Here is a 12,995-nt window from a genome sequence, read left to right as displayed (position 1 = left end):
CACGCTTGTAATCCCCGCGCTTGGGAGGCTGAGACAGGAGGATCGCACAGGTTCGAAGCCAGCCTCAGCTACTTAGTGAGGCTCTCAGCAACTTAGTGAGACCCTGTTTCTAATAAAATATAAAATAGGTCTGGGAGTATAGCCTGGAGGTAGAAAGCCTCTGGCTTCCACCCCCTGTGCCACCTAAAAAACAACAACAACAACAAAACTGGGTATGGTGGTGTACACTTGTAATCTCAGCATTCTGGAGACTGAGATAGGAGGATTGAGGTTCACAGACAGCCTCAGCCACTTTGTGAGGCCCTTTGCAACTTAGTGAGATCCTGTTTCAAAATAAAGAATAAAAAGTAGGGCTGGGGGTGTAGCTCAGTGGTAGAATGCCCCTGGGTTCCAGCCCCAGTACCACAAAAATAAAATAAAATGTCACTATTACCCCAGCTGTTTCAGTCAGTAACCTGGAATCTTAAGATAGCCCTTTTCTCCTACATCTAATTAATTACCAAATTATATTTATTCTATTTCCTATTTTTGTGTGTGTGTGTGTGTGTGGTACTGGGTATGGCTAGACAAGTACTCTACCATGGAGCTAAACCCCCAGCTCTCCCACCTTAAATACTGCTGAGGACTGGCATCAATGAAGTTATACCCCTATCTTTAATACATGCTTTTCTCATTTCTTGCCTGGACTAAGGTTTCCTAACAGTCCTCCTCTGCCTGAATCCATTCTCTTATTTATCAGCAAGTGAAGTATTTCTTTTTCTTGTGGTACTGGGAAACCCTATTTTATTTTTCAGTTGGAAACAGGGCTTCACTAAATTGCTGAGGATGCTTCAAACCCATAATACTCCTTTCAGCCTCCCAAGTATTGGATTAGAAGCATGTGCCATCATACCCAGCTCTTTTTTTTTTATTTTTTTGGCTTTAAGGTTGTATTGTGGATCAAAGTCAAGGACATCCTACCAATGAACTACATCCCTAAGCCTTTACTTTTTATTTTGAGAAAGGGTTTCAGTAAGTTGCCCAGGCTGGTCTGGAACCTGTGACCCTTCTGCTTCGGCCTCCTGTAATTGGGATTACTATATGTGTGTCTACCCAACCCCTGCAAGCCTCCCTCATTTCAGAAGAGATGTGGTTAGCAGAACACTAGATAAGAATGTACACTCAGCCCGAATTCCAGAAAAGACAACAAAATAGATGATTCCAGCCCAGGGTTTAGAAAATCAATTCTAGATGACAGTGAATATTTCTGTTGTTTTCCCAACAAAAAGTTTCAGTCTGTTGCTGCTTGAGTATAGCCTCCTTGAGATCACAGAGCAGCAATCAGAACTCAGGCAATAATGCCCATCACCCAGCTTTTGCTTCTATCAGGCCTTGAATGTCCTACTTTCTAGACCAAGAAACAAAAGAATGGGCTAGGCAGCGTAGTGCACTCCCTCCCCTCCCTGTCAGCTACTGTCTGACAGCTGTTTCTAGCCTGTCTGCTCAATGCTATTAAATATTCATCAGATGTGTGCTAGCTTTTTAACATATGAGACTATAAATTTAGAGAGCAGGAGGTACAAATTGGCCCAGAAAAAGAGAAGGGGCAGACTCATGAGGACTGAAGTTCTTTTTTTCTCGGTACTAGGGGTGGAACCCAGGAGCATTCTGCCTCCGAGGTACACCCTCAGTTCTATTTTTTATCCTTTATTTTGAAACAGGGTCTCACTGAGTTGCAGAGGGCCTCACTAAGTAGCTGAGACTGGCTGCAAACCCGGATCCTCCTGTCTCAGCCTCCCAAATGGCTGGGATTACAAACATGCGCCACCCCGCCTGGCTAGGATTGAAGTTTTTTAACTTCAGGAATCTGGAACCAAGCCAGGGCACCCATCCTATGCAGCAAGGTTGAAAACTACTTTTCAGTGTGAGCTACCTTGTGCGTACTCTAGTTACAGAGTAGAGAGAAGACAGCAAAGCAAGAACAGAAAGATTGGGGCCTGCACTCCCCTCTCCAGGCCTGAGATCATCCTAATGTTGAATGGAAAACATGTCTCCTTCTCACTACATTCCAGGTAAATCTTCACCTCACAGAATTATTTGTAAGAATATGATATGTAAGGAGCTGGGCATCACGGTCCATGCTTCTAATCCCTGCGCTTGGGAGGCTGAGACAGGAGGATCGCACAGGTTCAAAGCCAGTTTCAGCTACTTAGTGAGGCTCTCAGCAACTTAGTGAGACCCTGTTTCCAAATAAAGTATAAAATAGGCCTGGGAGTATGGCCTGGAGGTAGAAAAGCCCCTGGGTTCCATCCCAGTACCACACACAAAAGATATGTATATGATACTTCCAGTACAGAATCAAGAGCTTAAAAATGGGGGCAGAGACCTTATCCATTCAGGTCCAGGACCTGTACAAGGTGGTGAGATAAAGCCCCTTCTTCTTCTTTTTTTTTTTTTTTTTTTAAGTACTGGACATTGAATCCAGGAGTATTTTACCTCCAAGTTACACTCCAGCTCTAATTTTTATTCTTTATTTTTGAAACAAGGTCTCACTAAGCAGCAGAGGCTGGCCACAAACCTGTGACCCTCCTGTCTCAGCCTCCCAAGTACTGGGATTACAAGTGTGTGCCACCACACCTGGCATCTAAGACTTTCTTTCTTTCTTTTTGTGGTACTGGGGGTAGAACCCAGGGGCATTGTGCCTCTAAGTTACACCCCTAGCCCTATTTTATAGTGTTTATTTTTTTTATTTGGTGGTACTGGGGTGGAACCCAGGGGCTTTTCTACCTCTGGGCTATACTCCCAGACCTATTTTATATTTTATTTGGAAACAAGGTCTCACTAAGTTGCTGAGAGTCTAAGTAACTAAGGCTGGCTTCGAACCTGTGCGATCCTCCTGTCTCAGCCTCCCAAGTGCTGGGATTACAAGCGTGTGCCATCATGCCCAGCCTAGTGTTTTTTCTGAAACAGTATCACTGAGTTGTTAAGGGTCTCACTAAGCAGCTGAGGTGTCCACAAACCACAATCCTTTGGTCTCAGCCTACCAAATGCTGGGATTACAAGCGTGGGCCACCATGCCCTGCATTAAGACTTTCTTAACAATCCTTTAAGATTAAATTTCTATCAGTGGGCCAAGACTCATATTGTCTAATTTACAGGGTGAATAAAAAGCACACATTATGAGGCGACTCCATCAACAAATGGCAGTCTTAATATCCTGTCCTCTAAATGACCAAAATACCTGGCAGGTGATTCTTTCTGAAAAATAAAGAACTAAAAGAGGAAGGGCAAGGAACAAAATGAGGTGAAAGGAGATGATGGCCCTTTCCCTCCTACAAGTAGTAGTGCCACTTTACATTAAGCTTTTATCTTTTACTTTCCTTATTTTTCTTACTTTTCCAGCACAATGGCAAATACAAACGTGATTCTAGTTGCTCTCATGCTAAGGCCTTAAATAACTCCTCAAATCTTAGCTTAATTTAGCACTAATCTTCTCTTCTAGCCTCTTTTTAAGTTAACACTTATTAAATACTCAGTACATGTAATATTGGATGTCTTATATGCATTAGCTCACTCAATCTTTCTTTATTGGTGGTTGGGGGGTTTACTAGGAATTGAACCCAGGACATTTTTTTTTTATTCTGAAACAGGCTCTCATGCTAGGCGTGGTGGTGCATACCTGTAATCCCAGTACTTGGGAGGATGAGACAGGAATATCATAGGTTCAAGAACAGCCTCAGGAAGTAGTGAGACTCTCATCAATCTAGACCTGTTTCCAAGTAAGAAATAAAATTGGGTTGGGGGTGTAGCTCAAAGGTAGAATGCCTCAGTACAAGCAGGACATGGTGGCACAACGCTTGCAATCCCAGTACTTGGGGGGCTGAGACCAGAGAGAGGACTGCACATTCGCAGTCAGCCTCAGCTGCTTAATGAGGCCCTCTTCAACTGAGTGAGACCCTGTTTCAAAATAAAGAATAAAAGCCGGGTGTCCACACTTGGGAGGCGGAGACAGGAGGATCGTGCAGGTTCGAAGCCAGCTGTGCTGGTTTAAGAGACCCTGTTTCAAAAAAAAAAAAGTATAAAATAGGTCTGTGAGTGTAGCCCAGAGGTAGAAGGGCTTCCAGGAACCCCAGTACCACTAAAAAATAGAGAACGAGAGAACGAAAGGAAGAAAGAAAGAGGAAGGAAGGAAGGAAGGAAGGAAGGAAGGAAGAAAGAGGACTAGGAGGAGTGCGTGGTGGCGTATGCTTATAATTCCAGCATTTGGGAGGCTGAGCCAAAAGGATATGGGTTGGAGGACAGCCTCAGCTACTTAGTGAGGCCTCTACAACTCAGTGAGACCCTACTTCCAAATAAAAAAATAGGGCTGGGAGTATAGCTCAGAGGTAGAATGCCCCTGGGTTTCATTCCCAGTAACCCCCCACAAAAATAAAATAAATAAATAAGGTTAGAGGGTATAGCTTAGAGGTAAAACACCCTCCCCCTGGATTCAATCTTCAGTATAGTGAAAGAAAGAAAGAAAGAGAATAAAGAAAGAAAATTCTTAGTTATCCTTTAAAGATTGAATTTAAGTGACACCCTCTTTCTCTGGAGCTCCTTAAAAAAATTTTTTTTTGGTGGTACTGAGGGTGGAACCTGGGGCTTTTTTTCTACCTCTGGGCTATACTCCTAGGCCTGTTTTATACTTTATTTGGAAACAGGGTCTCACTAGAAGAAGAGACAGCTTTTCCAGGCTCCCTGGTGTTCAGTGCAGCAGTGGAACACAATCATATTCTACCATAACAATTTAAGACTTTCTCCCGTTAGACTGAGTCTCTTGAAGACAGAGACCATAAATGAATGCGGATGTGTCTCCCACTATGGCCAGCAGAAGAGCCTAGGTGGTCCTGGCTACCAATGTTCCTCATAATACTATTTGCAGAGGAAGTCTCCTTCTAGGAGGAAGAATACTAAAGAGCTTCCTTGAGATGGTTTTGGCTGGCAGGTAAAACTCCTAAATTGTATTATATAGTTGAGATTGATCACAGATTCTGAAATCAGACTGCTTGAAAATAAATCTCAGCTCTGCTACATAACTGCTGTGTGGCCTCAGATAAATTATTCAATTGTTTTAGGCCTCAGTTTCATTATGTATAATGAAAAGGATATTAACATCTACTTCATCAGTAGAGAAAACATATGTATACACAATCAATGTTAGAATCGACAAATTGCAGCAGTGACTAAGAATTTTTGGGGGGATGCATCTTACTTTTTTGTGTGTGTGTGGTACTGGGGGTGGAATCCAGGGACTTTTCTACCTCCAGGCTATATTTCCAGACCTATTTTATATTTTTATTTGGAAACAGGGTCTCACTAAGTTGCTGAGAGCCAAAGTACCTGAGGCTGGCTTCGAACCTGTGCGATCCACCTGTCTCAGCCTCCCAAGCACGGGGATTACAAGCGTGCGCCACCACGCCCAGCCTGCATAAGAAACCATCAGGTGGTGTATGCCTGTACTGGGAAGGCTAGGACAGGAGGATCTCAAGTTTGAGGAGAGCACAGCAACCTAATGAGACCTTGTTTCAAAACAAAAATAAAAAGAGCTGGAAGTGTATCCTGGAGGTAGAATGCCGCTAATTTGCTAAGGCTGGCGTCAAACCTGCGATCCTTTAGTCAAACATGCAATCCTATTTCAACCTCTTATGAGATGAAGAAATTTACAATTGTTGCATAGCAAGTGGAGGGAGGTACATATCAGCATTGTATACCAAAGTCCATTTTTTGTTTTGAATGCATGCTGCTTCAATAATATACCATTATTTCATTGACTCTAAGAGGCCATTTATTGTTAGATGTATCATTAAGTACTGCCAAGAATGGGAAAATACTATCAGTTCAACATGATGGTTTCTTTTTTGTGTGGGGTTGGTACTATACAAATACATACACACACAAATTTAAAATAAGTAAATAAATAAATAAGACTATAAGAGATCTGGGCATGGTGGCACTCACTTGTAATCCCAGTACTTGGGAGGCTGAGACAGGAGGATTGCAGGTTCAAGGCCAATTGCAACAACTTTAGTGAGGCCCTGTTTCAAAATAAAAAGTAAAATAGGGCTGGGTGTGGTGGCACACGCTTGTAATCCCCACGTTTGGGAGGCTGAGACAGAAGGATTGCACAGGTTTGAAACCAGCCTCAGCTACTTAGTGAGACCCTGTTTCCAAATAAAGTATAAAATAGGTCTGGGAATATAGCCCAGAGGTAGAAAAGCCCCTGGGTTCCACCCCCAGTACCAAAAAAAAAAAAAAAGTAAAATAGGGCTGGAGGTATACCTCAGAGGTTGAATGGCCCTAGGTTCAATCTCCAGCACCAAAACCAACCAATCAACCAACCAAAACAAAAACACTTAAGAGCCAGGTAAGAACTGCAGTGATTTGTCTTGCAGTGAATGAATTACAAAATTTTTTTCTTTTTGTGGTACTGGATTCATTGAAACCAGGGGCATTCTACCTCCAAGCCACAATCCCCAGCCCTATTTTTCATTCTTTATTTTGAAACAGGGTCTCACTAGGTTTCAGAGAGCCTCACTAAGGAGCCGAGGCTGGCTGTGAACCTGTGATCCTTTTGTCTCAGCCGCTAAAATGCTGGGATTATAAGTGTGCAATACCACACCTGGCTCAGAACACAATATTATTATTATTATTTTTTTAATTAAATTTTTTTTTTGGTGGTACTGGGTGTGGAACCCAGAGGCTTTCTACCTCTGGGCTATACTCCCAGACCTATTTTTTAAATATTTTATTGGAAACAGGGTCTCACTAAGTTGCTGAGAGCCTCACTAGTAGCTGAGGCTGGCTTCGAACCTGTGCGATCCTCCTGTCTCAGCCTCCCAAGCACGGGGATTACAAGTGTGTGCCACTATGCCTGGCTCAGAATATTAAAAAAAAAAAAAAAATCTAGCCAGGCCTGGTGGCAAATGCCTATAACCCTAGCACTTGGGAGGCTAAGACAGGAGGATCACAGATTTGAAGTCAGCCTCAGCACCCTGTTTCAAAATAAAGAATGAAAAGAGCTGGGTGGCCGGGCATGATGGTGCATGTTTGTAACCCCCGGGCTTGGGAGGTGGAGACAGGAGGATCTCACAGGTTCGAAGCCAGACTCGCCTGGCTTAAGAGACCCAGAAAGCCTCTGGGTTCCACCCCCGTACCGCCAAAATAAATAAATAAATAAATAAACAAACAGACTAAAAAAATAAAACTGGGAGTGTAGTTCAGAGGTAGAATGCCCCTGGGTTCTATCCCCAGTACCCCCCCCCCCAAAAAAAAAAAGGGCTGGGTGTGTATATCTTTGAGGTAGAATACCATTGGGTTCAATTCTCAGTACCAATGGATGAAGAAATGAAGAAATGAATAAGAAAAAAAAAATCTCAGCAAACATTAGAAATGTTGCAAATAAAAGCCAAATTTCAGCCAGGCGTGGTGGTGCACGTTTGTAATCCCAGCATTCGGGAGGCTGAGACTGGAAGATCACAGTTCATGGATCTTAGCTACTTAGCAAGGCCCTTTGCAAACACAGTGAGATCCTGTTTCAAAAATAAAAAGACTAAAAAAATAAAACTGGGAGTGTAGCTCGGAGGTAGAATGCCCCCTGGGTTTTATCCTTAGTACAAAAAAAAAAAAAAATCACATTTCTAGTTTTTCCTAAAAATCTAATCTTGCAAGGCTAACAAACAATTTTTAGAGTTGATGGAGAAACACAAATGAAATAAAAATTTTTTTGTACTGAGGATTAAACCTGAGGGCATTCTACCTCCAGACTATACCCTCCCCCCAACCCTTTTTAGTTGAAGCAGGGTCTTGTTAAGTTCCTGAGGCTGGCCTTAAATTTGTGACTCTCTTGTCTCAGCTTTGAAAGAACGGAGCCAGGCGTGGGGGCCCAAGCTTGTAATCCCAGCATTCGGGAGGCTGACACCGGTTCATGGATAGCCTCAGCTACTTAGTGAGGCCCTCTGCAACTCGGTGAGACCCGGTTTCAAAATAAATAATTAAAAGAAAATAGGGCAGGGGGTGTAGCCCGGAGGTCGAATGCCCCTGGGTTCCAGCCCCAGACCCGCAAAAAAAAAAAAAAAAAAAAAAAAAAAGGATGATCCCTTTGATGATAAAGAAATGAGGGAAGAGGCAGGCATTGGGTTGCACTTGGGAAGCTGAGACAGGAACCTGACTACAGGTTTGCGGCCAGCCTCCCAGAACTTAGGCCCTCCACAACTTAGACAGTTTCAAAACAAAAATATGAAAAATAGTGTGGGGTGTAGCTCAGAGGTAGAAAATTCCTGGGTTCAACCCCCAGCATCAAAAAAAAAAAAAAAAAAAAGAAAAGAAAAGAAAAGAAATGAGGTATGAAAAAAGGTTAAAGATTTTTTTGAAAAAAAAATTGGGGAGTAAACCCAGGAGCATTCTTTTTTCTAAGATAAGTATTCAATCTTACTTGGCTCTAAAGCTTACAGAACTGTAATAAAAGTTCACAGAGTGAGAGAAAACTACAGAAAATCAACTAAGATACACACTCAAAATAGACAAAGCACCATCAATCAAGGGTCTACAATAATAGAACCTGCCTTTTCAAACATAATCCGTGAACTGGGCATCACGGCGCACACCTGTAATCCCAGTACTTGGGAGGATGAAACAAGAGGATCGCAGGTTCAAGGACAGCCTCAGCAAATAGTGAGACTCTCATCAACCCAGTAAGAACCTGTGTGTGTGTGGGGGGTGTGTGTGTGATGGGGATGAAACCCACAGGCACAGGTATTCTACCTCCGAGCTACACTCCCAGCCCTAGTTTTTATTCTTTATTTTGAAAAATGATCTCATTGAGTTGCAAAGGATCTCACTAAGTAGCTAAGGCTGTCAGCGAACCACAATCCTCCTGTCTCAGCCTTCCAAATGCTAGGATTACAAGCGTGCGCCACCATGCCCAGCTCCCTTTTTAGTTTTTTTTCCCCCATTACTTGGGGATGGAACCCAGGTTCATTCTACCTCTGAGCTACATCCCCAGCCCTATTTTTTATTCTTTATTTTGAAACAGGGTCTCACTGAGTTGCAAAAGGCTTCACTAAGTATTAGCTGAGGCTGTCCGCAAATCGTGATTCTCCTGTCTCAGTCTCAGAATGTTGGGATTACAAGCGTGCGCCACCACGCCCGGCTCTCCCTTTTTAATTTTAAACAAAGTCTTGCTAAGTTATAATGTGCTGGCCTTGAACCTGCAATTCTGTTTCAGTCTACCAAGTACTGGAATTAGAGGCATGTAGCACCATGCCCAGCCTGGGACCTAAATCCTGAGTATAGAGAAAAAGAAACCAAACTCAAACATAGATAGAATTTACTTATTCCAGTAATATTAACCTGAATAGTCACTCCCTAAGACCATTCCTATGGTTTACCACTGCTATCCCAGTTCTCTGCAGCCACTCTGGTTCCTAAATCAGACTTTCTAGTCTTCACACAAAATCTGGAATTCCCTAATACCTAACTTTTTTTTTGTAATGGAGGTAGGTGGGGTATTCTACCTCCCAGCTACAACCCCAGCCCTTTTTTAAATTTTGAAACAGGGTTTTGCTAAGTTGCTGAGGCTAGCCTCAAACCTGCAATCCTTCTGTCTAAGCCTCCCAAGTACTAGTATTACAGGCATGTGCCACCATGCCCAGGTCCTAATCAATCAATCTTTCTCTTCCTCTTCCCCTCCCTCCCTCCCTCCCTCCCTCCTTCTCTGTCTGTCTCTCTCTCAGCAGTACTGGGGATGGAACTCAGGGGCATTCTACCTCCATGCAACACGCCCAGCCCTATTTTATTATTATTATTTATTTTGAAACAGGGTCTCACTGATTTGCAAAGGGCTTAAGTAGCTGAGGCTGTCTGTGAACTGCGATCCTCCGGTCTCAGCCTCCCAAATGCTGGGATTACAAGAGCGCACCACCATGGGTGGCTCATAGCTCCTAATCTTTCTAACAAAAGTTCCCTTTTGTTTACATTAGCTACTTTGATGCTTGCAACCAATGAACTCCAAATGAAACATTGCTTCCTTTGGTTACTAGCAGAATAAATACAGGGAAATTTAACAGATAAAAGTTGACACTATCGGGTCTTATTAACCCAGATGCAAAATCTTTACGGTCTGCAAACTAATATGTTAAGTGTTGCCATGTTTTAAGTTTGGTTGAAATGACTACAGCAAAGACTGGTCCATTGACCATCTTCACAGCCACTTACTAACCTGTATTATAATAAATGGCCTACTACCCTTAAGAGAAAGCCACCTTTACATACCTGACATGAGTCTTCACTACCCATTCTATTCCAGGAAATGCCTCAGGAGATTTCAATCACCTGAAAATGGAGAAATAAGAGATTAGTCTTTTGAAGAGGAAGTTCTACAGACATAAAAGATAAAGAGATCCTGCATGCAATTTATACATTACAGGAAAGAAACATGCAACTTTTAAGCAATTTTAAGTAACATTTCACTGTGAATATCAATATGGGATCCTGTGAGGCTCATCCTTGTACATTTTAAAATAGCTGAGCATAAAGCTTTACTTTGGGGTGCAGCAGGAGGTCTAATCTACAGTCATTGAAATTTTACAATGTGTCATTTAAGATGTCAGACTCTGTGCCCAGGTTACATTACAGTTCACTTGTGATGGGCAGGATTATTAAGAGTTATGGCTAATTTATGCGGCAGCATATGGTTTTTCTTTTTACGGCTATTTTTATTAAACAAGTTTTGCAAAGTTTTAACATTAAAATTAACAGCTAAAGAATTGTTTATGCAAGTTGCTGTCACAGTTTATATAAAAGAGAAATATGTGCTATTAAAATCAGACATTTAGGTTACCTTTGGTTTTTTGCGATGCATGTTAGCTTTACACATCCTGATTCTCTTGCGATAATTTTCCTTTAAAAAGGGGGGTATAGAGTGATCTCTTTTCATCAAAACAAGACATAATGCCCTGAAAGCTGACTTCAAACCATGGTTGAAAATTCAGTTATTTACACTTTATCACAATCTACAAATACATTTTTGTTGGTGTGTTTTAAAAAGAAAAAAAAAATGTCCATCATGCACTGCTTCAGGCAGCTTGGCACTTCATACAAGAGGATTTTTCACCCCCGAGCAGTTTAGGTGGCTCTTTTAGTGAAGGCATGAGAACCCTGAGCATTAATAGAGAAGAGTGGAAATGGGGCCAACCAGTTCCATCATTTCCTCTCCTGATCTTGCAGGAGGGAATTCACGGCCAGTTTGTCATGCCAAATTCTGCCCCCGGTCAGCTGAGTTATTAGCAGCATTTCAGGGATAAGAATGGAAACCATAAAGGGTGCCCAGAGTTTGCTGAATTGTCCTACCTAAAGACAGGAATACAAGCAGAGATTTGGTGTCACTCTTGAGGGCCACCTAGGGGCTCTAAGAAGGTTCAAACTAGGGTGATTGACACTTTAAATACTGAGACCTGTGTATAAAAACCAATCCAAGTTTCAGTCAAGTTTTTCTCTCCACAAATTAGAACTTTTGATAGGACTGGATAAAACTGTTTTAACAACTTCCAGGGGGTGAAAAAGCTTTGATTATTTTTAAACTAAAACTTAACAACTCAATAAACTTTTTTTTGGTAAACTTAAAATAAAATCCCCCCCACCACTTTTAAGAATGTCTCCAACTTTTAACAAGCCCATTAACTTTAGAGTTAATTTAAGTTTATTTGAAAGAAAACTATTTTATTGTCCACCCAAAAAATGACAATTCATCACATTTACTTTGATTAAAAAAGGACTAAACTTTATTGACAAACTGCTGCAGACATTTTGACATAAGTTTAAGCTACCTATTTAGGCAGACTTACACATGTAGCATTTAATCTTCCAAGAACAAAATGGGAGGACGGTACAAATCCAATTAGGACTTTAACTTATGTACAAAGTGGATTTTGATTCCTTTTTCATTCAGCTGCAGTGTCCCTTTTTATATCATGCTAGTGTTGAGACATACTTGACTACCTTGGGAACAGCTTCAAAATTGACAACCGTCAATTTAATGAAAATCATCAGCTTTTTGGCCCCAGTGTCCAAGTGAGCTTTTCAAGGAGTGCAGAATCTCAGATGGACAAAATACTTTGTCTTTCTGAATACTGAAACTTTAATTATTAGTACTATTACTGTAAGATTGTGGCTAAAAAGTTCTGCATCAAATCCGATTTAGATGGCCAGCCCTCTCCCCCTATAGCCTTCTTCAGAACTTACTCCCCCCACTAAGTATCTCTCAACACTGTATGCCTGGGGCTAGATTTCAAAACCCACATAAAGAAAAAGTCAGTTTTACAAACCTAATTTTGTTTTTTTTAAAGTCAATTAATGTTAAAAATTGCATCAACTATTTAATTCATGAGGATCTTTCATATTAAAATTTAACCTTAAGATTCAACCGCCATGTGTTTTTAAAGGAAACATTTTTAGAGACGTCTGAGCTCACTTTTACATGGTGGCACCTACTGCCGTTAACATTTGTGATTTTAAATCTTAAGCAGCCCTGAATTTTGAAATGTAGCCTAGTTTGGGATTCTGCAACTACAACTTTACGGGATGCCTCAAATCAAAACTAAGAGAAAGTTAACAAGCCTTTACTTCAGAAACTTTAAGCAAGCAATGTCACTTTTGAAACTAACATGTTTGTGGTTTTTTTTTTTACTCAACTTCTTTTTTTATTATAAAAGGTACACTTCTGTTTATATTTAAACAACAAAGAAAAAAGCATCTACACACTTAAAAAATTAATTCGATATTCCTAAATCTATTTTAACTCATTTTAAAATACTACATACAGAAGCCAGAATGCAGAGTTAAGAATGGAGGAAGGTGGGGAGAAGAAGGGGACCACGAAGAAAAACACTTAGACAATTACTTGTCTGTTGTGGGTAAAGCAACAGGAATCCTGGGAGATACAAGAAATCAGTAACAACTTTGCTCATAACTGATATTTTCCC

The sequence above is a fragment of the Muscardinus avellanarius genome (genome assembly GCF_963383645.1).
Source record: "Muscardinus avellanarius genome assembly, chromosome: 3".
Classification (NCBI taxonomy): Eukaryota; Metazoa; Chordata; class Mammalia; order Rodentia; family Gliridae; genus Muscardinus; species Muscardinus avellanarius.
The sequence above is the reverse complement of the archived record's forward strand: the minus strand, read 5'-3'. Positions refer to the sequence as shown.